Source organism: Microtus oregoni, unplaced genomic scaffold, assembly GCF_018167655.1.
Source record: "Microtus oregoni isolate MIOR12 unplaced genomic scaffold, Mior012 000033F_ref0000390, whole genome shotgun sequence".
In the NCBI taxonomy this organism is placed as follows: domain Eukaryota; kingdom Metazoa; phylum Chordata; class Mammalia; order Rodentia; family Cricetidae; genus Microtus; species Microtus oregoni.
The window spans coordinates 10721180-10743860 of record NW_024543092.1 but is presented as its reverse complement, the minus strand read 5'-3'; the positions used below and the strand labels follow the sequence as shown (position 1 = coordinate 10743860).

General features: G+C 44.4%; 1 protein-coding gene across 4 annotated transcripts in view; it reads right to left on the bottom strand.

The window, feature by feature from the left end:
- The window catches only part of Plekhg1 (pleckstrin homology and RhoGEF domain containing G1), a 215321-nt gene that overhangs the window by 105685 nt on the left and 86955 nt on the right, over positions 1 to 22681 (bottom strand). Inside the window, exon 1 of one of the 4 annotated variants that reach the window (XM_041680138.1) lies at positions 12806 to 12877. The exons of 2 other annotated variants lie outside the window; for them this stretch is intronic. The gene's annotated coding sequence lies outside the window, so the exon portion shown is untranslated. One more of the 4 variants, XM_041680137.1, reaches the window with a different exon arrangement.

Genomic DNA, 22681 nt, shown 5'->3' with positions numbered 1-22681 from the left:
ACAGTGGGAGGGAATATTAACTGTAATAATGGGCAATAATATTGCATCCTTTTCCATTACTTCATTGTATACGAGTCTCTTATCCTACAGATGCTTGAAAAACAAAAATTTCATCAAAATTTAGTGGGCTCAGGGTTTCCACGAAGGGATTTAGATATAAGAAGCAGTTTAGTTAGTGAGTTGGCTATACCCAGATAACTCAGTGTTATCATTTTTGACATTAAATGATTGTCAAAGAACAAACATTAGTAAATAAAAGGGGGGAAACCCCCTCAGAACAAGACAAAAGCATAGTCTCCACAGAGGGGACACTGAGTTGGTCGGTGACCTCTGGGGGACAGGGAGGTGAATTGGTCTGACCCTTTATGCACCCTTACAGAAGGACCTAAGGGCGTTTTTGTCTCATTGCTCTTCTGAAAACGAAGCCAAGACCCACTAGTTGTCAATGCCAGAATTTGCATGGCCACATTCTATGCTCACAAGACTCTTGTTGTCCCTTTTGAAAAACAACAGGACGGAAGTTCAGACTTAGAACTAGAGATTTGCATTCCACCAAACAAGCAGGGTTGAACGGCTGGGCGTCTGGGCAAGGAGAAAGGAGGAAAGGGAGGCCCTCTGACCTGGAGGAGCATTTGCGAGTTTGGACTCTAGTCATTTCAGATGGTGACTAGAGGCATTAGTCCGTCATCAGCGTTTTTCCTAGAAAGCAGAGAAGCCCCATCCTGTCCCCCACACCAGTGTTTCTTTCTTTCTGAACCCTGAAAGTAAAAATTCAAATTCACAGAGACCTGAGAGGATTTTCAGTCATAGGACCCTCTCTGCTATGTGATATCTTCCCTCAGGAGCACAGAGGGGCAGAAGGGAGGGGGAGGTAGGGTAGACTAACAAAACGGACCACTCTCCCCTAAAGCTGGTGTGGCAGACCCCAGAGCTTCTCCAGACTGCCACGGATCGTACAGGTCTGACTTCAGACTGTTTACCGCGCATGCATTTTCTCTTCCCAACCCCAAGGTTTACTAGGAGCCCACAGGTTTATTAAGAGCCCACAGGGCTCCCGCATACCTCCTCCAGGGAGCCTGGACACCTCATCGCCTAGTAAGGGAGGAAAGGGGGAAGGATGGGTAGCAACACTCAGTGCACATGGGCACAGGCTGTTGCCTGGCCTTCTGCGCATGCTCGCTCTTCAGGTGCCTCGGGGAACCCCATGGCCAAGGAAAAGTTAGAGGCTGGTGAGTTCTTTATGTCTTCCACATGGATAAATATCACTGTGACTTTGTTTCCTAAAGATGAGCTGAACCATTTATAACCTGTCAAAATGAGTGTTCAAAATAGACTTTGCATTCCATTCTATCGCAGACATTTAGATTTTAATCTAGTTAGACATTTTATTACATCAGTTATTGCAATGGTGCTGCAGACCAAATGATTGATGAATACAATTGCCAATGGCAGGCACAAAGACACACACACACACACACACACACACACACACACACACACCCATCTGCTTTTCTTCCAGGTATGGCCTAACCCTCAATGGACTGAATTGTTGCTGTCAAAGCCTTGACACCCAAGGAAGTAATTCAAGTTAAATGAGGTCACCAGGGTGGGGCCCTAAGCCAACAGGACAGCTGTTCCTGTGAGAAAAGCTGGCTGGTTCGGTGGGTAAAATAAGCAGAAGAACCCGAGTTGGGTCCACAAAACCTTGTCAGAAAGGCTGGGAGTGGTTACCTAAGCTGTCATTCCCAGCACTGAGGAGGTAGAGACAGGCAGATCCCCGGGGCCAGTGAGAGATCTCATCTCAAAGAGGGGGAAGACATGAGATTCCCCAGAACTGGAGTGAGAGCCGTCTTTGGGTGCTGGGAATTGAACCTGGGACCTCAGCAAGAGCAACAGGTGAGGTTAACTGCTGAGCCCCCTATTACATAATAAACCATGTCACACAATCATGGGAACCAGAGCCGCATGAGGTGTGACTTTCATCTCCAATGTTTCAGACTGTTGTGGGGAAAGGTGCCCACGTGCCCAGCCGATGCAAGAATGCACTGCAGCATCAGGCGGGGGCCGCTCTGCATGCTGTCCGCTAAACCCTCACCACCTCCTTCAGGCCCCGGCACTATGGTTTCTAATAAACAAGAGCTCAGTACACAGCAACTTTACATGATTACTATATTCGGACTATGGTTCCTCTTTCCCCAGTTCCACCCAGATCCTCCCCACCTCCCACCCATCCAAATCCACATTCTTCCTTGCTCCCTCTCTTTAGAAAACAAGCGAGCATCTACAGAAGAAGAAGATTATAAAACAAACAAATAAATCTGAATAGGATACGACCAACACAAAAACAAAGAGCCAAAGAAAACCATGAAACATAGTGCAGAGAACATACATTGGCGAACACAGAACCCCATAAAAACATAAAATCAGGAACCATAATGTATAATCAAAAGACCTGTAGGGCAAGAAGAAAAAGAATTTGAACAAAGGCAGTCAGATTTGAGTCTGTCTTCTCAATTACTATACAACGCTGCCAGTAGTTTGTATCACAGATGCTGGATTTTGAGAGCTTGGGACATGAACCCGAGGGCTCTGGGGGGAGGGGGTGTCTTAGAGTGACCCTAATTACTATAAATTTTCCATTTTATAAAAGAAAATGAAGTCTGGGAAAAGGGTCATCCTGGGTCATCTGGTTCTTAGTTTTAACTCTGAGCTGGCATCAGAAGCCCAGGAAGTCTGGCTGACGGACAGTCGCATCCCAGCGCCTGCAATTTCATGGGACCGGGGTGGGGACTCTAGCACTGCTAACAAATCCCCAGAAGGCTGATGCATCCATAGTCCTAGGGATGCACTTTGAGAGCCACGTCAGTGAGGGGCATCGCTCTGGTAGAAGGTGGATGCCAGTCATGCTCATGGGGAGGGGACAGCTGAGCAGAATGCACTTCGGAGAGCCAGCATCGTTACCGCTCCCATGGGTGACAAACGTGGGACATCTCCTTCTGGTCCTCCATCCTATGACAACCCACTCCTATGTTGGCCCTTCGTAAGACCCTTTCTGTCCTCCCCAGCACACAGTTTACACGAAACAATAAAAACCTGCTCACGGTCAAGGATAAATATTATTCTCACTAGGAGCTATTTATCAAAACTTGTGATCTAAAATTTGGCTCTTTCGATGCTAAACATAAGAGCTAGCAGAACTAGCAGGGGCCGTGGAGAAATGCCAGTATCCATCCTCAGAAGGGGAGGAAAATTAGACAGTTTCAAAGTTTTCATTTATTTACATTATAAATCAAAAGGCTTTTTTTTTTTTTGCTTATTTGGTTAGCTGTGAAGGTCCCTTGCCTTCAATTAAGATCCCTAATAAAATATTCTAAAAACAGGAATATTCTAATTATTATTTAAGCTTGCTACATCTAACCTTGTTTGGTTTCCTGTGACCTTGAGGAATGTACTGAGCCTTTCGTGACTTAGCGAGTATAAGGCATACTGAGCCTGGCGCATATGAAGTACTCACGGAATGTCACCGGGGCTTGGGTATTTTCACGGGTGACTAGGGAGGAGTCAAGTGGCATGAATCTGGCTGGGTAGACAACTTCATAATCTCAAACCTCTCCTCCCGTATGGTGAAGGGATGTAAAAAGGGCAGCATCCCAGAATGATTTTGGAGTACCAACATCTACCAGGTAGTTACCTGCTGCACGGAAGCCTCCTGGGACTGCAAACATGCTAGTAGTCATTTAGTACTGAGTCACAGCGTCTTTTCTTGAGTGTCTGCCAGGCACCAAAGTCCTCAGGTAAAGGTTCTAGAGAATAGTTTCTGACTAGTACATTTTGCTTTTAAATAAGCGGAGAGAAATATGTACCCCAACCAAAAAATGTACCATCCATAGACATACAAGGATCTCCTAGACCCTGCACTCAGTGTCCCCAAACATTACAGCATACAGAGCTAACATGGGATGGTAGGCATTGGTGACAATCCAGTTCATAGGGCACACCCATTCTCTACTGGCTGGGATGTCAGATGCATTTTAGTTGTGGGTAATGACAAGGGCAGGGAATGGGCAACAAGCAGCATTACCAACTTCTTATTATCTGATATTACTTTGAAATGTGCCATTGTACCAACTACAGGAAAAAGATTGCCTGAAATACACTTAATTTGGGGAGGGGCAGAGGCCAATCTTGATCATAATGATCAAATCATTTGTTTGGATCAAATAAATTTGTTTCTAAGACATCTCTAAGTACAAAGGTGACCAGTGAAAAATACTTCACTTCTCTTGGAGGACCGAACCCAAGATCTGACGCATGGGTCTAGACTCGTCTATCCCCACTTCCACTCCCACTCAGTTGTCAGGGAAGAACAGATAAAGGGCCTGAGAACTCTGCACACTGTCCTACTTCTAGTGGCATTTACAGGTGCTTCTGTGCTGTTACAGTCCTCCAAATAATCTTTAGCAACTACTACTACGGCATTCACTATACTTTTTTTTTTCCCAACCAATTTGTGAAAATTATATAAGACATGCTTCCTGGAGCATACTCCGATTTCGTGTGTGTGTGTGTGTGTTGTGGAATACTTGTTTTACTATGTAAAAGTGTGTTGCACTTGTTTATGTTGCAGAATATTTAACTATGCAAATACGTGTTGCATTTAACTATGCAGAGATGTGCTGTATTTGCTTAATTATGTAACAATGTGTTGCTGTTTCACCTTGCCTGCCTAAGGCACCTCTCTGGTCTAATAAAAAGCTGAAGGGCCAGTAGTGAAGGAGGGAGTTTAGGCGAGACTTCTGGGCAGGAAGGAACATAGGTTTGAGAAAGAAAGAGAAAGGTACAACAGGGAGATGCCAGTGGCCAGCCAGTCACAGAGGAAGCAGCAAACCAGGGCATACAGAATGAAAGAAAGGTTAAAAGACCTGAGGCAAAACAGAGGTGAATAGAAATAGGTTAGATTAAGTTAAAAGAGCTGGTGGGACAAGTCTAAGCTAAGGCCAAGCATTCATAATTAATAATAAGTCCCCATGTGATTATTTGGGAGCTGGTTGATGGCCTAAAGAAAATGCCAGCTACATGTGAGTGAGTGTGTGTGTATGTGTGTATATGCTCGTGTGTGTGGGTGTGTGCATCTGTGTGTGTGCATCTGCATGTGCATATATAAGAATAATAAAACTGGATACTTTAATGAGCTAGAATAAGTAAGATTTTACTGTATATCTTGTTTTCATAATACATAATCAGTTTAAAGAATTGAATCATTAATATTCTAATAATTTCTTAACAAAAATCACTGACATAATATGATTAAAATTGATGGTTTTGATGCTAAGGTCACTCACAATAGAGCTCCAATTTCTCTAGGAACTAAAACAGAATCTATATGAGAATTTTATTCTGAGCCACTAAGGATTGTTAGAAGCAATTTATAAATTAGAAAGTGGATATAATAACAAAATTCCAATTACCTGAATTCTCAGAAATCTGTTCAATGCATTATCAACATTTAGTCTTGACCTACATCATATTAAAGGGACAAAAAAAAATCAGAAGAACAAAATGCCTTGAGAGTTCACAAGAATCAGATCATAAGAGTCTAAGAGTCTATTATAAAAAGCTCTGGGATTACATTCCTAAGCAGACACCAATGTGGGGATATTTTTGATCCCTCTTATAAGAAAGCTGCCCTGGTATTAGAAAACAAAACACAGTCTCATCCCTTTTCACTCTAGGGGACTGTCTGCATCCTCTCCCTCCAGTGAGGCTAGCCAGGGTAAACAGATGTCTCAATGGGTGGAGAAGCCAAACTCCCCTCCAGCTGTCCACAGAGCTGACAGACCCTGCTGGGGTCATCTGAATCCTCCATGACCGAGTATGACCCCTATAAAACGGCTCCGCATCCCAGAGCCAGCCCCAGGTGATTCTGAACTAGAGGCTTGTCATGGACCCTAGTGTGCCACCTCCCCAGTCCCCAGGATCTAAATTCATATTACAACCCATCTGCGTGTCCTAGGGCCTACCCTATGCTCTGTCCCCACTCATGGTTCTCTCCTATAGGTCAGGCGCCCCATGCTGGGCCACCCTACAGAGAGTCCCGCAAAACAGAAAGCTAAAACGAGCTGCCTAAGGCTAACAAACAAGAGCTCTTCCCCATGCCCAAGTTCAGTGCTCTTTCCATTGCCAACAACAGGCCATGGTTTCCACTGACTCAGAATCTATAATCACATGTATTCTGTGTCAGTGTTTGGAGATATTTGAAAGCATTAAAAAATATTCACATATTTAAAAGTACTTCTCAGAGGGGCATGCTTACACGCTTTTCAATCAACCTTCAGCCAAAGGCATCATGTCTTCACCTCCCCATATGTATGTATGTATGTATGTATATATATATATGCACACACATATATAGACATGTATATATGTTTTTCTGTATACAGCATGTCCTCACTTTCCCCATATATACAGGTAAACATATACACCATGTGTGTATAATATTTTACACATATAAAATATATATTTAAAACAACAAATATAATTAAACCCTAAACCATTTTATTGGGCATAACACAAGTTTTCATATTTTTTTGTGATACAATGAAGACATCCACTTATATTTAATAAACAACCCACTCTCCATAAAGAGCTTCTCAGTCTCAGAGGACCCTGCTTTATGCATAGAAAGATGCTCTGAGACGCGTTCCCTCTTAACAGATGATCTGTTAGATCTCTGGACTTGAGGCACTCGCAAAGCTATGCTCATGACTTAGCTGCTCATTCCTCAACTTCAGAGATGAAACCGGTACACTTTCCACAGAGATGGTCTTGTTCTGAAACATACCCACAAAGCCAGGTCAGCAGGGCTGAGAAAAAAAGCCACCACTGCCCCTACTGCCACTGTGATCTCCTAAGAAGGCAGAAAGTGTGAGTGTGGTTATGTGTGTGTGTGTGAGTGTGGTTGTGTGTGTGTGTGTGTGTGATCAGTTCAAAGTGTCTAAGGCATGATTAGCAAGTGTTTATGGCTTCAAATTAAAAGCTGAAGATTTTATTCCAGAGCTGGCAGCCTTCCAGCCCTGACTCAGGGTTTTGGGGACAGGGAAAATGATGCCAGCCAGAAGCACTCCACTTCCCCCTGTTCGTGGCATTAGTGTCTGTTTCTTGATTTCGCTGAAAGTTTCTGCTAGACTTCCTGGGACTTTCCATTTAAGCCGTCAAAAGTGACTTACAGGACATACGGACTTTAAACATGTTCACGGAAGGAAGACATGCTACAGGACATACGGACTTTAAACATGTTCATGGAAGGAAGGCATGCTGCAGGACATATGGACTTTAAACATGTTCACGGAAGGAAGGCATGCTGCAGGACATACGGACTTTAAACATGTTCACGGAAGGAAGGCATGCTGCAGGACATACGGACTTTAAACATGTTCACGGAAGGAAGGCATGCTGCAGGACATACGGACTTTAAACATGTTCACGGAAGGAAGGCAAACATGTTCACGGAAGGAAGGCATGCTGCAGGACATATGGACTTTAAACATGTTCACGGAAGGAAGGCATGCTGCAGGACATACGGACTTTAAACATGTTCACGGAAGGAAGGCATGCTGTAGGACATACGGACTTTAAACATGTTCACGGTAGGAAGGCATGCTGTAGGACATACGGACTTTAAACATGTTCACGGAAGGAAGGCATGCTGTAGGACATACGGACTTTAAACATGTTCATGGAAGGAAGGCATGCTGCAGGACATACGGACTTTAAACATGTTCACGAAAGGAAGGCATGCTGCAGGACATACGGACTTTAAACATGTTCACGGAAGGAAGGCATGCTCCGGCACACTGTGACTGGAGTTGTCCCTCCCTGCAACCATGACGTACAGCCAGGACACGGGACACTAATTGAGGATGGCAGGGTTTTCTTTTTGTACTCAAAGCAGAACTAACACAGAAATGGCCCCATGCTGACTTGCTGTGAACACAGTTAAGGATAATGATAAATGCACATTTTAAAGCCATAATTCTCAGTTTGAGTTATGTTTATGGGTCTCTGATTCTTTCCTAGTGGGTGATTTAAAGAAGCATATTTAATCACTTTCTAGAAATTTATGCCCAAACACTCCATTCGTAGTGGGCATATTTTATTCTAACAAAATGGCAATGATGAGATCTTTCATTCACAATAGAACCTTTGGTGTCAGATCTCTGCAAAAATGATACTAATGAACATTTGGGTACTGGGGTTGTGTGGGCACCAGCATAAGCAGCTGATACGCAGGGGTACATCCAGTCCTCAGAAGAAAGTCTTCATTGTACAGATGAGCAGTTGGAGGCTCAGCATGCTAGGTCACAAGTTCAAGGTTAGAGGATTCATCAAGGGAGGAGCCAGCTCACCATCCAAGTCTGCTTCCTCTCTTGTGAATGTCCTAACTCACGTCCTACATTTGTTTAGCCGTGCAGGCTCCTAGTCTGAAGGGCTAAAATCCATTTCCGATCCATTCCCAATACATTCCACACCCTTATCTGAAGTTAGAACTAACTAATGGCAATTTGGTATTTGACATCAAAGTTTTCAGGATGATCAAATATGAAAAATGAGGCTTGTTAAGAGCTAAATTTAAGTCCCAGAAGCACAGAGCATTGAGTAATGTTTTGTAAAGAAAATAGAAATCATGGCTGATTTTTCAAGGTGACAGATTCTGTTGTTTGGACCAGAAACTAGTTGCTGAAAGTCACTGTGGAGCAGAAGGCTGATAAACTTAAAACAACAACAACAACAACCACCAGGGTTCACACGGAAACAAAAAACACAACAGAATCTCCATGGTGGAGACCCACAGGCCGGTGTATCTTCCCAATTTTTTTAGAAGCCATTATTGGCTATGAAAATGTCAGTGCAGGGATAATAAAATAGCCCTGGCTTTAGTATTCCAGGGGAATTACTTATGCTGAGGATTTTAACCTTTTATAGAATTTCATGGGTACATAAGCAAAACAGCTAACAGACTTCAGGCACAGTTCAGTGGTGGAGTTCCTGTCTAGCACGAGGAACTGGTCTCCAGAACTGAAGAAAACAATAAATAAATAGTAATTTTCAAGGGCAAAGTGGCTCCAGTTGCTAGAGATACACCCAAAGGGCAGAGACAGCCGTATCATGACAGCTGCATGCCGGGACCAGCACAGCTTGAGTACTTCCTATGCAGCCTTGATTGTTCCACTCTTCCCCTTCTACATGGACTCATTTTAATTCTCACAGTCATTCCCAAAGGCAGGTGCTACCATCATCTCTAGTTTGTATTTGAAAAAGATGAGACTGAACAGGAAATAACTTTTTTTGGAGACAAGATCGCTCATGATGCTGCCCTAGTTCTTCTGGAACTAGCTACGTAGACTAGGCTGACCTTGAACCCATAGAGATCTGTCTGCCTTTACCTCCTGAGTACTGGGATTAAAGGCATGCCCTACCTAGGAAGTATATTGTATAGTTACTCAACACCTAAGTGGTGACGCTGGTATTTGAACTCTGATGGGCCAACTCTTGAGCCTCAGAGTTCTCTGTTGAGAACTATAGTAGAGCCCCGCATGCAAGGAGAGGTACTGCCCCCAGTGAACTTGACAAATGGTGTAACAAAACAGGAATTTCTGCTGCAGACCTTTAGCTGAGGCTCCTTCAAGGTAATGTTCTCAGTCTAGAGAAAGATTCAAAGCCCCTAGACTGACTACAAGGAACACAAAGACAGGGGGGGGGGGGGGCGAGATAGTAACCATCCATAGAGCCCGTATAACTGGCCAGGGTGACTTCTAAAGTCTCAAGTACCGCAGCATATATGCTCTTGAAGGGCTGTTTGCCCCTTTTATCTGCCTCTCAATCTAGTCACAAGGTCCCTGGAAGCCTGAGCTGGACCACATTGTGGTTCTGAGTCCTCGTAGTTCTATGCAAATAGATGTTCTATAGGCACAGACATGTGATTTAGAACACATGGACCTAAGGAGCGCTGAGCAGGCTCTCAGAGGAAGTGACCATTGAATACATGCAGAAAACAGAGCTCAACGGTGGCCACGTGGAGAGAACAAAGCCAGGCTGAGGAGGTGGAAAACACAGGGGGCATTTGGCATAAATCAAAGAATTATGCTGGAGAATGACCAAGGAGATGTAAGGCTTCAGGGTCTCTTCCAGGGAGCTCAGAGGCTTGGGTAATTTGGGTTTTGTTTGCTGACATGAGAGCATCCAAGTCTCAGAGCTATAATAATCAGAGAGGGAAGCCAAAAGTTGAGAGGGACAGGGGTTAAGTTACATATTTCATTGTTCTGGTTTTTAAAACATGCTCAACACAGGCCACAGTATCTACATACATTTTATGCTGTTCTGGCAAAGAAAGAAAGGAAGGAAGGAAGGAAGGAAGGAAGGAAGGAAGAAAGACCTTGAGGATTTACAGGAAAGGCAGACCCCATGCATTGGCCACCACTCCTTGACCCTGTGAGCCCTGGGGAGGCTTCTATGGGTTTCCAACAGCCCATTTTGGACATTTTGGATTCATACTGAGTTTAGATTAGGGAAGACTAGTCAGGCGGAGAAAGCCATGTGTATTAAGCACTATGATTAGTGAAGGGACTCATCATGAGCTGTTCCAAAAGCTGAACTTGACTCCAAGCATCTCTATTACTCGTGACCTTGGACAGACTGCTGAAGTGACTGGGGGTGAAACGGGACTTTTAGTACTCATCGGAGCGCTGAGAGGATTGCTGTGTAAAGTTCTCAGCCTGTGACCCAGGAACTTTACTTTGCCTTGTGCTTTTCAGATTCAGTATTTATCTAGCTGGTGCCTATAACCAAAGAGCCAAACTGACGGCCAAACAGCTTCCTTTTCCCTTGCCACCCAGAAACCAAGCCCTGACACATCTCCGGATTCACTCCCAGCCCACATTTCCTTTACCCTAAACCAACCCAGAGCCAGGTATCAGGCAAGTGACAAAGTGACCACCCCATAGCTGCTCCTAAGCTGAGCACATGCCCTGCCATGTCTTTTTTCCAGAAGTCCCAATAAATAAAGGCTCTGGCTGAGTAGAAATTTTCCTGAGATCCTTCCAGCCTCTTTAATGATGCTGGGACCAGAAAGTGACCCTTTATGGCATGGTATGTTATGGCTCATCTTCTTGAGAAATGTAATAAAAATTTCCTTTCAAAGCATTAAAGTCTCCATTTGTTATTCAGTCTCTTCCATAAGTCCAAACCCACAGGTAATAAACAATAGCCATAACACATTTCCTTAGGCCACTGAATAGAACCCACTGTTTGTTTATGCCTCTTCCCCCCCACCCTGCTTTCCATCCCTGCTTCCATCAATTTTGTGTCTTTTGCCCCTTTTGACTTCCTCCCAGAAGCCTGCCTAGTCTAGTCTCTTGCCCCTTAGGTTACCACTCTACACAGCTGCTTTCCAACACTCCAAATGTGAGCTACTTTGCTAGGGTGGTTTGATGGAGTTCACGAGGTCTAGGGATCAAATCCAAGCTCCTGCATTGATGCTTAGGCCTTTTAGGTTCTGACCTGGAACCTACAACTCAACTTTCCCCACAAATGCCCTTTGTTCTTCACCCCACCCCACCTTTGCTCATAACACTGCCAGTCTCGAAGATGCCCCCCTTGATGCCCCGCAAATGTGGAAATCATCAACACTCAGCAAACGCGAGAACCACCCAGTTACCTGGAATCTTGGAATGTGCCAATGGGCTAGTCCTACCACTGTCCTACTAGAAAAGCCAAATTAATATAAAATCTTCAGTAGGGTATAGAACGTTTATGAGTTCAAAAATTACTAAAAGTATGACAAGAGCAAATATATAATTTTTGTTGGCTCCAATCTCAGAATTGATAGTATTCTCAATAATTTGGAAGGCCAAATTCAAATTTTACTTGCTCGGGGAATACTATGCAGTTCCTTAAAAGAATTTCTTACCTAGATATTCATTTAAACACCAATTTAATTCTGTTTATTCATATAATAGATGCATATATGAGTGTGTACATATTTAGTTTTATAAATATATTACTAAATGAAAATATATTATTTAAATATATAAGTATCTAAACACAATCATATATTTAATATCTATTATATGAGTATTTAATAAATATATGTAATATGCTTATATCCATAGATATTAAATATACACATATATTTGTATATGTGTCTTTCTATTTATTTTCTTTGGATCCCAAACACTATGGAATGAGGAGTAAAGTAAACCTTAGGGATTCCTCCAGGCCCATTAGTCTGAGACCCAGCAGTTGCTCAGGAATACTTACTGACTCTGAGTCCCATGATTATTCCAATTAAACTAAAGGGCCCTTACCAAATGGTAATTACACAGTTAATTATGAGAAATACGGGAAAAGAATTATATAGCTAGGCTTAAACTAATTAAAATAAGTACAGGTCAGAGTATAAGTCTATTAAATTCCAACAGAAAATAGTAATAGATACAGTAAATTATTTAGAAGCATTATTCATTACCATTAATTATAAAATTGGGCTAATTTAATTTTTTTTGGTTTGCAAAGATAAAAATTATTCTAGCCTATAAACAAACCAAGTATCAGCTTATAATCAGACAACTGTCTTTCACCCATGTCTGACGTTCCTAGACATCTGTTAAAAGCATAAACAGTTCAGTCAGCTTGTAGATGTCTAAAGCAGGTTACCTCACTGAGCTCCCAGGACTGAAGAAGAAAATGGGCTGGCGTTGGATTCACAGGATCCCAGACCATCCCCAGGTCCCAGCTCTTCCAAGCCTACCTGGACCCGAAGGAAGCTGCAAGGTTTGCTGGAATGCACAAGGGCCCAGCCGCGTTCGGCTAATGAGGATTCTCCCAGGTCCTCGCACACATCTGGGGATTAACTGATTTTTATCATCTGATTTAGCTGAGATTTAGAACCACTCCTCCCCAGGTGGGTGGCTGGGCTTGGGAAAGGAGAACCATCCCATTGAAACGGAGGAGAGGCTCCTCCCAGCTGCCAGAAAAGCAAACAGTGGTTTAGAGGAGGAAAAAAAAATCTCAAAAATTGCTCCAACATGATTACAGGCTGTCACTAAGACACGAGGAAGGAAGGGCTTTTTCCGACTACAGACTGTAAGCACAGAAATGATTATTTTATATTTGGGCCGATGATAGTCTGCAAACCTTTGAAATGTCAAAAGCGTTAAAAACTTAAGTGCCTGCTGTGACTCGGAAAGTGTCAAGAGGAGCACATAGGTCATCGACGCTCCCAGGTTTCTGGATTTCTGACGCCTCATGTTTTCTGTTCCTGAAGCCTCTGCTCTCAAATGCCTACTGTGTGCCCACTCTGGCGGGACGCTGGCCATGTTGGATTTAGATACTATCAAGCCACAGAGGTTTGGCTGGGCTCATCAGCTAGATAAAGCAGGGGTGGGGGCACTTTAGGGGGTCTAAATATGGCAAGTTTCAAACGCTACGTTAAAACTGAGCAACAGAACCTACAAACCCAGTTGGGTGTTCACTAGAGCCAGGGTTCCTGGAAGAGGCCACCTTGAGGACAGGAGACAGAGTTTCTGAAATAACGCTCCAAGTCTCCTTATTCCAGCTGGCATCAAAGGGTTCCTGGAGTTGTAGTAGATTATGTTCCAGTGTGTCTGCTCCTGAGACTAGCACTGAGAAAGAACGACCAGCAGACAGCGCCAGGAGCAGCTATGACGCTAAAGAGCTTGCTGCAAGTCAAACAGCACAGCTTAGAATCTGGAATGCCCATCATCTGGATCCTCCGCAGCCAGCCATGCTAGCTCCTAAAGCAATGCACCAGACCTTGAGAGATTTCCTGAGTTGATCTTTTAAGATCTGTTTCATAGTTAATTGTGTGTGTGTGTGTGTGTGTGTGTGTGTATTTTGCACATGTACATGTGAGTGCAGGTGCCCACAGAGGACAAAGGCATCAGAGACCCCTGGCCCGGGAGTTATAAACAGCTGTGAGCTGCCCAACTGCAAGAGCAGTAAGCCCTGAGCTGTCGCAAGCCCCTGGGTCGACTTCTGACATAATGTAGTGAAATGCTGCTGATGTATAAATTAGTGTGACTCTGCAGAGCGTGACAGCAACTGTCACTATACAGTTTTATGTCATAAGAAAATATCACTGTTCTAGGAAACAGCATGAAAACATAAAGACCCATTCACTTTTATGTAAAATCCCTTTCCTGGCACCTAAGAGAGACTTTAGAAGTCATTCAGTCTAGTCCAGCATAAAGGGGCACGCCTTTAATTTTGGCAGGTGGATCTCTGAGTTGGAGGCCAGCCTGATTGACATAGAGTTTCATTCAGGACAGCCTGGGCTACATAGTAGAAACATGTCTCAAAACAAACAAACAAAAGAATAAGTAAATAAAAATTAAAAATATTCAATCTATCTAAAAGAATATGTTTCCTCTTCTGGACCAGGCATAAGAGAAGAAAAGAGTCTAGGAAATGATTTATAGGACTGGAGAGATGGCTCAAAGGAAGAGTGTGCAAACATGAGGACCCAAGTTCAACTTCTTGAATCCATATAAAAATCCAGTGTGGCAGTGGCAAGACACAAGCTGATCCCTAAAGGCTTGCTGTCCAGCCAGCGTAACTCCAGGTTCAGGGAAAGATCTTGTACCCCACAAACAAGGTCAAGATTAATGAAGAAAGAATCTACCATTGATCTCTGACTGCCACCTGAGCTTGCATAGGCAAGACTACCCACGCACATGTATACCTCTCTCTCTCTCTCTCTCTCTCTCTCGCACACACACACACACACACACACACACACACACACGCTTGTACACATGTACGCACACACACGCATGCACACACACATGCACACTAAAAATGATTTATCTGTGGTCATTATCTTTACAGAACTAGCCAAAAATAAAGAGCCTCTTATATTTACATTTTAAATATAAAAATTGTCCGTGGATCAACAAACAAACAAAAACCAACCCAAAGGAGGCTAGGATCAGCTTGGGCATTAAAGAATGCATAATGGGGAGAGAATAAAACGAAAGAGAATTACATGAGTCTGACTTGCTAGCTATGAAGAGGAAAGGATCTCTATGTGGATGACTTAAAAACATCAACCCAAGTGACGGGTCAGAAAGGGGGGCTTATCGGATAATCCTCCTTATATGAAACACTTAGAACAGGTGAACTCAGAGACAAGAAGCAGATGTGAGGGTACCCAAGGCATAGTGAGCTGAGGATAGACAGGACAGCATACATAAGGTACACCCTGAGAAACCACAGTGATGGCCATGCCCTGGTTTGGACATAATGAATGTTGATGGCCTCAATAGTACCTACACTTAAACACACTTAAGATGGCAAATTTTATGTTCTTTGCATGTTCTATAACAACTTTAAAAAAGGTAAAATGTTGTATACCAGAAGCCAGTGACTCCAAATGGATGAGTTATGCCTCAATAAGACTGCTCCAAACCCATAACAGGTACAGGGCAAAGCTGGGTAGGAAGAGAAACCTTGAATGTTCTTGTACAGTATGGCAACTGTGATCAACAACATGTAAGTGCAGATTTCAAAATAGCCAGCAGAGAGGATTGTGAATGTCCCCAGCACAGAGAAATGACAAATGACAGAGGTGATAGCTATGCCAGCCTGATCTGACCACTATGTACTGCCCACATACATGAACACATCGCACCGTACCCATAAACTTGTATACAAATATATAGTTAAAAAATTAAATATCTGGGGCTGGAGAGATGGCTCAGAGGTTAAGAGCACAGACTGTTCTTCCAGAGGTCCTGAGTTCAATTCCCAGCAACCACATGGTGGCTCACAACTGTCTGTAATGAGATCTGGTACCCTCCATGCCAGAATACTGTATAATAAACAAACAAACAAACAAACATCCCTAAAAATTAAGTATCTTTACGTATTCCTTTAAAACCTCCCAATTCTTGACAAGTTAGCTGTTATTTTGCTGCCTCACAAGGCTCGAATATTGTTACAGAATGTTACCATTGTGTCAGGAGAGTTAGGGACAAGAGAGAAAACTTTGCTCCCAGAGTGTGAGAACCCCGGCATCAGGCCCTACTTTGCCACTATAAGGAGGCCATAGCTCCTGAGGCTCCTCCCCTGAGCTCTGCTTCCTGAGCTGTGGGACAAAGCAGCAGAGGCAGGTGCTGAGTTTTGAAACACCTTGGCTCACATCCCTAATGGGTCCCCTTTAGCAGTTTAGAATGTGACTGGCCTTCTAGCTCCTTCCATCCTTCGGATACCTGGCTAAAAGAATGAATTACTTTCCCTCCTACAATAAATATACTTAGACTATTTTAAAAACAGTTTCTTAGTTTGACCCTCCTCCTCCTCCTCCTCCTCCTCCTCCTCCTCCTCCTCCTCCTCCTCCTCCTCTTCTTCTTCTTCTTCTTCTTCTTCTTCTTCTTCTTCTTCTTCTTCTTGAGACAGAGTCTCACGTGCTCCAGGCTGGCATCCAATTACCTGAAGATGAACTGTTCCACTTTCCCAGGACAAGGATTGCAGGCATGCACCACTGTGCCTGACTTATGTGGTACAGGGGACTGAACCCAAGGCTTGTTGTGTGCTCTCAAGGACTCTGCTAGCTGAGCTACATTCCAAGCCCTGGCTTGAATCTTCCCGCATATAGTTAGTTAGCTGGAAGAACATGGGACAAATTCACAACTCTACAAATGACAACATTTAGTTTTTAAACCACTTTAAACTGGTAGTTAGATAGGATCTGATAGCCCACACTCGTAATCCTAGGGCAGGGAGATTAGCGGCAGTAGGGGTTGAGACAAAGATCTTGAACTTGAGGTAAGAAATTCAAGGGACCCTATATTAAAACCAAATAAGTAGGTGAGCTATGTAGATCAAGAGTGTACAGTGCCTAGGAAAAAAACAGCTGGAAGTCCCTGGCTTTCAACATGCGCTGGGATGAAAGAAAAACTCCATTTACTGCTTAGGAAGTTTGGGGACTCAGGGTCAGAGAGAAGCCCTTTGAGGGGCAGCCAGCCAGCTCTGAAAGCTCCTGGGAGCTTGTTACTGCTGGGTGCCAACTCGCTTCCCCAGCTGGCTCCCAGCCTCTCCATAGGTCAGCCAGAAAGACCAAACAGTTCTAAGTAAGCATCTTTAGAAGTTCAAGGTTTAGACAGAAGAGAATGAGGTCAGATATTTCCAAAAGCGTTTTTCCCCCCCGCTGAAAGTTTACTTCAGAAAGGACAAGAACTTTTGAACCAGGTGAACATGAGGCCTGTGTCTCAGAACAATAGAAATGAAATAAAAATAGTTTAAATATTAAAAAGTAATTAGTGGGAAACCAGGAGTTAAGTACTTTGCCAATTTCCCATATGAGAAGTAACAAAGTCATAAAATTTAGGCTAAAAGCTGCTGGGAGCCAGCTCTGTCCCTTCTCTCTCTCTGTGCCCAAACCTCTGAACAAGGTTCTACTTTCAAATAGAAGCTTTTGAAGTAAAGGGGTACAGGAATAAATAGTTTTGCTTTGTGTCCTCTCAAGGCTCCTCAGTCTTTGATGAAAAAAAGAAATACATCACCCCACAAGCAAGTCAGCCAGAATTTATATAAGCTAAGAAAAAACAGACTGTAGAGCAAGCAAGCTTGTGACCATCTCCCTGCGTCCTTTTTAAAAAGTTATCCAGCATTAACAAAGCATTAACAACATACCCTGAATCCGAATTCCACCTTGCCTCTGTGGGGTAGGGAGCTTTGATTCGGCTCTTCGAGGGGAGCTCCGATTCCTCCACCCTCTGACCAGTGTGCCCACCATGGTGGTGGAGAGCATGCTCCTGTGGTCTTGCTGGGGTGGAGGACAGCCTGGTAGGCTGCCGCCTGCAGGAGGATCACGTCCTCCTGGAAGGTGCTCCACCCAAGGGAGACAGGCCTGGGCAGTTCCTCCCACCTCGTCCTCCACCCACATCCTCTCTTGCTTGTGTCACGAGACCTCCCTTAGGAGGCCCGGGGAAAGTATGGGAGACGAGGCAAGAAAAATTAGACAGCAGCAGAAACTACAGGTGAGAGACTGGAACAGAGGCAAGTGAGGACGGGAACAGCCGATTCAGACAGGTGTCAATTTATGGATTAGGTATGGGATTGCTGCTTTTGATTTTTTTTTTCTAAAAACAAATTTCAACATTGAAAAACGGTTGTGTGAGAGGTGAGGTGGAGTTTGTGCCAGTTCGCCTCAGCGTACCTTTCTCTACCTTACCGGAAGCACTTGCAGTTAACCCTTTCTCTAGGGACCATGCTTCTACCGCAACAGAACTGGTTCGCAATCTGAGTGTTTACTTTAAGCATTGTTTTACATCAGTTTGTGGGGATGGAGAGGTTACAAGGTTTAGTAGTTCACAGCCATGTGTATTCTCAAAGAGTTTTCAAAAATGAGCTGTTTGCCATGGTCTAATTATCTCACTTTATGAGCTAACTAGAGAGGCCTCTGGGAGTGTGGAGGAGGCTACCCTAATAGTGCACGCTGCTCACAGGTGCCCCCTACTGGTCAACATACTAGGTACACACAGGTGAGAGAAGAAAAAAAAAACGGCACTAAATAAAGGTGGGGAGGAGGGGACCAGGCAAGTAGTTCCAGAAAGCTCTGGAATCCCTTCAGTACCATCTGGATCCTATATCTATTCAGCCTAGGTGGAAAAGACCAAGACTGGATTAAATGCAGGTAGCACAGAGGTACTGATAGTTACTGTCATTGTGACTTTTTATGATTAGTTACTAGAATGATCTATGTATATAATTTCACATCTTCTCTTTTCCCAAGATACATCTTGGTTAATTTAAATAAACTTAAGATTGCGTCTTCAGAAGATAGATAAATTACACAAATGTCTTGAACTTGATCACAGACTTTTTTTTAAAAAAGGCTATAGTTTCCACAGCCATGTATCAGGACACACACTTTACATACGTAGTATATATTTGGTTGACAATTCCCTACTATTTCGACCCTCACCCAATACTGCCCAATTTTCTTTTAATAGAATCACTAACACACATTATTTTTTGCTGTGCCGTTTCTGTGCGATCCTCCCCAAAATCTAAGAAAACGTGGTATCATTTGCAGAGAAGGGCAGTAGACATGGAGGGTGGGGATTCAGATATTTAAAATTTCAGTAGCATGAAACCCAGAAGCTCTGGAGTTCATTCATACCACACCTCAGGGTTAGATCAGTCCCACACAGGGGTGGAAAGGGGTACATGATAGGAAGTCCAGGTCCTGGTCCCCCTGTGGTGGGGGGACATCTCCATTCTTTTATGGAATGGTGTTTCCCTCTTCCCTTTTCCATGAGCAGCTCTGGCCACCGAGGGATGAGCTGAGCTGGGGAGGTTAGGAGACAGAGCTACTTAAGAGACAGTGCTATAACTTACAGGGAAAAGGGCACCAAAGGCCGCGGGGAGCTCTGTTTCCTACCACACCCAGATTCACAAAGACAGGCTCAACCTGCCTTCTGATGAGGCTACTCCCTGCTTAAGTGGGGTGACTTCTGGAGAAGGATGACATAGAGCCAGGATGGGCATCGACAGAGGCCCTGAGGTGTGGTCCAGAGTCTCATCAGGGGACCGAGTAAGGAGGCAGAAACATGCTGTGAATTACCTGGCGATGTTTCTCTTTGTATCCAACTTTAAGGGGCGAAATAGGCTGGGTAAAGACTGGTTAGCATTATAGAGGAGTCTCTGTCCACACATGCAGAAGTCACCTTTGCCCTCCTTAGCGTAACGTGCAAGAGACAACAGCATTACCAAAAGCAAAGGATTAGGTAGTAAGTCCACAAGGCACTACCAACGCCCTCCTATGAACCTCTTCTCTAACCACAACTGCCGCTATATCACCGAAAGTCCATCGCCAAAGGGCATAGGGCACATAGGGCTTTTGGTTAAGGCCATTTTGAAAACGCTGCAAACTGCCCAAATTCAGACACTCACGTCCCTGCAGAGCCACTGCAGACAGCCACCAGAGGGGACCGGAAAGTTCGTGAGGAAGAAGGCAAGAGAGGACAGAGGATGTGGCAAATACAATTTTCTAACCCCCACCCAACATCCCCAAACTCCCTGAGTCCTCATTTTCCCGAGCTGTCCAATCACAGAACTTCCCCTTAGCTGTTGTTACATCTGTCTCAATCAATGGCTATCCCACAGCCCCAGTGGGCCTCAGAAACACCTCACTGGCTTCTCAGGATTTTCCCTGAAAGGGGTCCTTCTGGTCATGTCTTGACACATGCCAGGAGGTTCACAATTGCTTCAAGAAGTCAGGGTCCAAAGCCTTTATCATTGTTTTGTCCAGCACATGAGCAACAACAAGACACAGTTCTTGTCTCCACACACATCCTTTTATCTCTCCATGAACCTCGCTTGCTTCCACCTCAGGGACCACCCTGGTGGCACATGCTATCTGCTGGCATTACTTGTCCTTGATCAGTTCCAATTCCCTTTATAATTCTCATGGTTCTCTTACCTGTGATGTTTTGGCCCAGAACACAATTTGTCAACAGTGTCCTGCCTCTTCCCCCCGCCCCACAGAGAGCTACTCTCAACACTACTGAGAAAGGACCCACGGGTAAACTCGGTTCGGATTACACAGCAGCCCTCTGCACTATGCTGTCCTCCACTTGCTGGTGGCAGCAGATGGACATTCAATATGCACAGTTTTCCCGGCAGGAAGCTGAGCAATGGCCGTGACGACTGTGAGAAACGGGGACAGGAAGAGGAAGACGAGTAATGTCCTGCCTGTGAGGTCAGCTCCACCCTTCCCAGTCCTTACAAATGCCCTTCCTTAAACAGGTCACACTGCGGGAGAGCTGTGTTCCTCCGCCAAGAGATAGGGCAAGGGCGTGAGATCATTCTCCCCCAAGATCTGTCTTCTTTCACCAACACTCCGGCTGCCCCTTGCAAAAGGCGTGCGCGTGCGTCGTGCGTGCGTGCGTGCGTGCGTGCATGATGTCTAGACAGGATAACTAGAAAACAAGAATCACTCTAAAGGGGGCTGGGAACTCAGTGTCTCTTAAACAGTCGTTCGCGGGCATTTGCTTGTGACTTCTTATGGTGACGACGAGCTAGTCACACGCTTTTATATTTTATAGACGCAAGTACTGGCCACCCTCTGCAGGGGACAAGAGCTGAATCAGGCCATGTGCCTCTTGGACTTACTGTGACTCTGGGCACCAGGGGACACTTGGCAAAAGCTGATTGAAGAGAGGCCTGCTCTGCCTGGATGGATGACTGTCACTGTGAAAATGTGCACTAAGCTGCTGGAATTAAGTAGGCTTACCGTCTCTAGCAAATATTCAACCTCTCCTGGTCTTTCCAGGAGAGGCTGCTGGAGTGAGGGTAGGACTGTGTGGGGTATATTTCTCCCTCAGTACTGTTTTTTAAACATTATTTATTTTTATGAGAATGTGTGCTTTGCCTGCATGTATGTTTGTGCACCGCATGTGTGCAGGGCTTGTTGAGATCAGAAGAGGACATGGGATCCCTTGGACAGGCCCTGCAGAGAGGGATGAGCCACCACGTGGATGCTGGGAATCCAAACTGGGTCCTTTGGAAAAACACTCATCTCTCCAGTCTAGTACTGATTTTTTAAATTAATTAATTTATTTTAAAATTATTTTTTTACACGCCATTGCAGTTTCCCCTCCCTCCTTCTCTCCCCAGTACCTCCCCCTACATTCCTCTGCCCCCTCTCCCACTCCTCCTCTCTCCAGAAAAGGGCAGGTCTCCCATGAATATCAGTCAAACATGGCATAGCAACTTGCAGTAAGACTAGGTACATCCCCTTGTATTAAGGCTGAATGAAGTGTCCCGGTAGGAGAAGTAGGGTCCTAAGCACAGGCAAAAGAGCCCCCTGCTCCCACTGTTGGTCCTACAAGTAGACTAAGCTATACAACTGTAATGTATATTCAGAAGGCCTAGATCAGTTCCATACAAGCAGCCCATTTCTGACACTGCTGGAGGGCCAGGACCCAGAGGCTGGATAGCCCAGAGACCCAGAATACAACCAAACACGACTGGGGAAAGGAAACAGAAGTCAATGAAATGATTCCTAATGATGTCCTGCTATACTCATAGATTGGTGCCTAACCCAATGGTCACCAGAGACTTCATCCAGCAACTGATGGAAACATGCAGAGACCCCCAGTCAAACATTAGGAGGAGCTCAGGGATCCTGTAAAAGAAGGAGCAGGAGGATCGTAGGAGCCGTCTGGCTTGCTGAGCTCTGTCAATGAAGTTCTGCCCTGGACTTGCCAATGTTTTTTGAGCAAACGATTACATGTAGCGGTGATAGCTGTGTGTTGCTAACAGCTCCAGGGTCTAGGAAATAATCCTGCTTTCTAAACAAGATGTGCAGTTACTGGTCTGTGGAGTTCTCGACATGAAGAGTATGGAAGAAAACAGCAATTTTTAAAAGAGAGAAATGAAAAGGATGAAGTTTAATCGCTTCTTGTCTGTAAGTATCTAACTGTTCCTGAATTAGATGCGGTGCAACGTTCATCATCTAGGCTGACCACAAGAGCAAGGCCAACAGAATCGACTAACCTATGTCCACAGGGGCTCACAGAGACTAAACCATCACTGATGTTTCATTTGATTTCCCTTGAATCTGGACTGCGTGAGTCCCTCCTCTCTACTTTTTAAA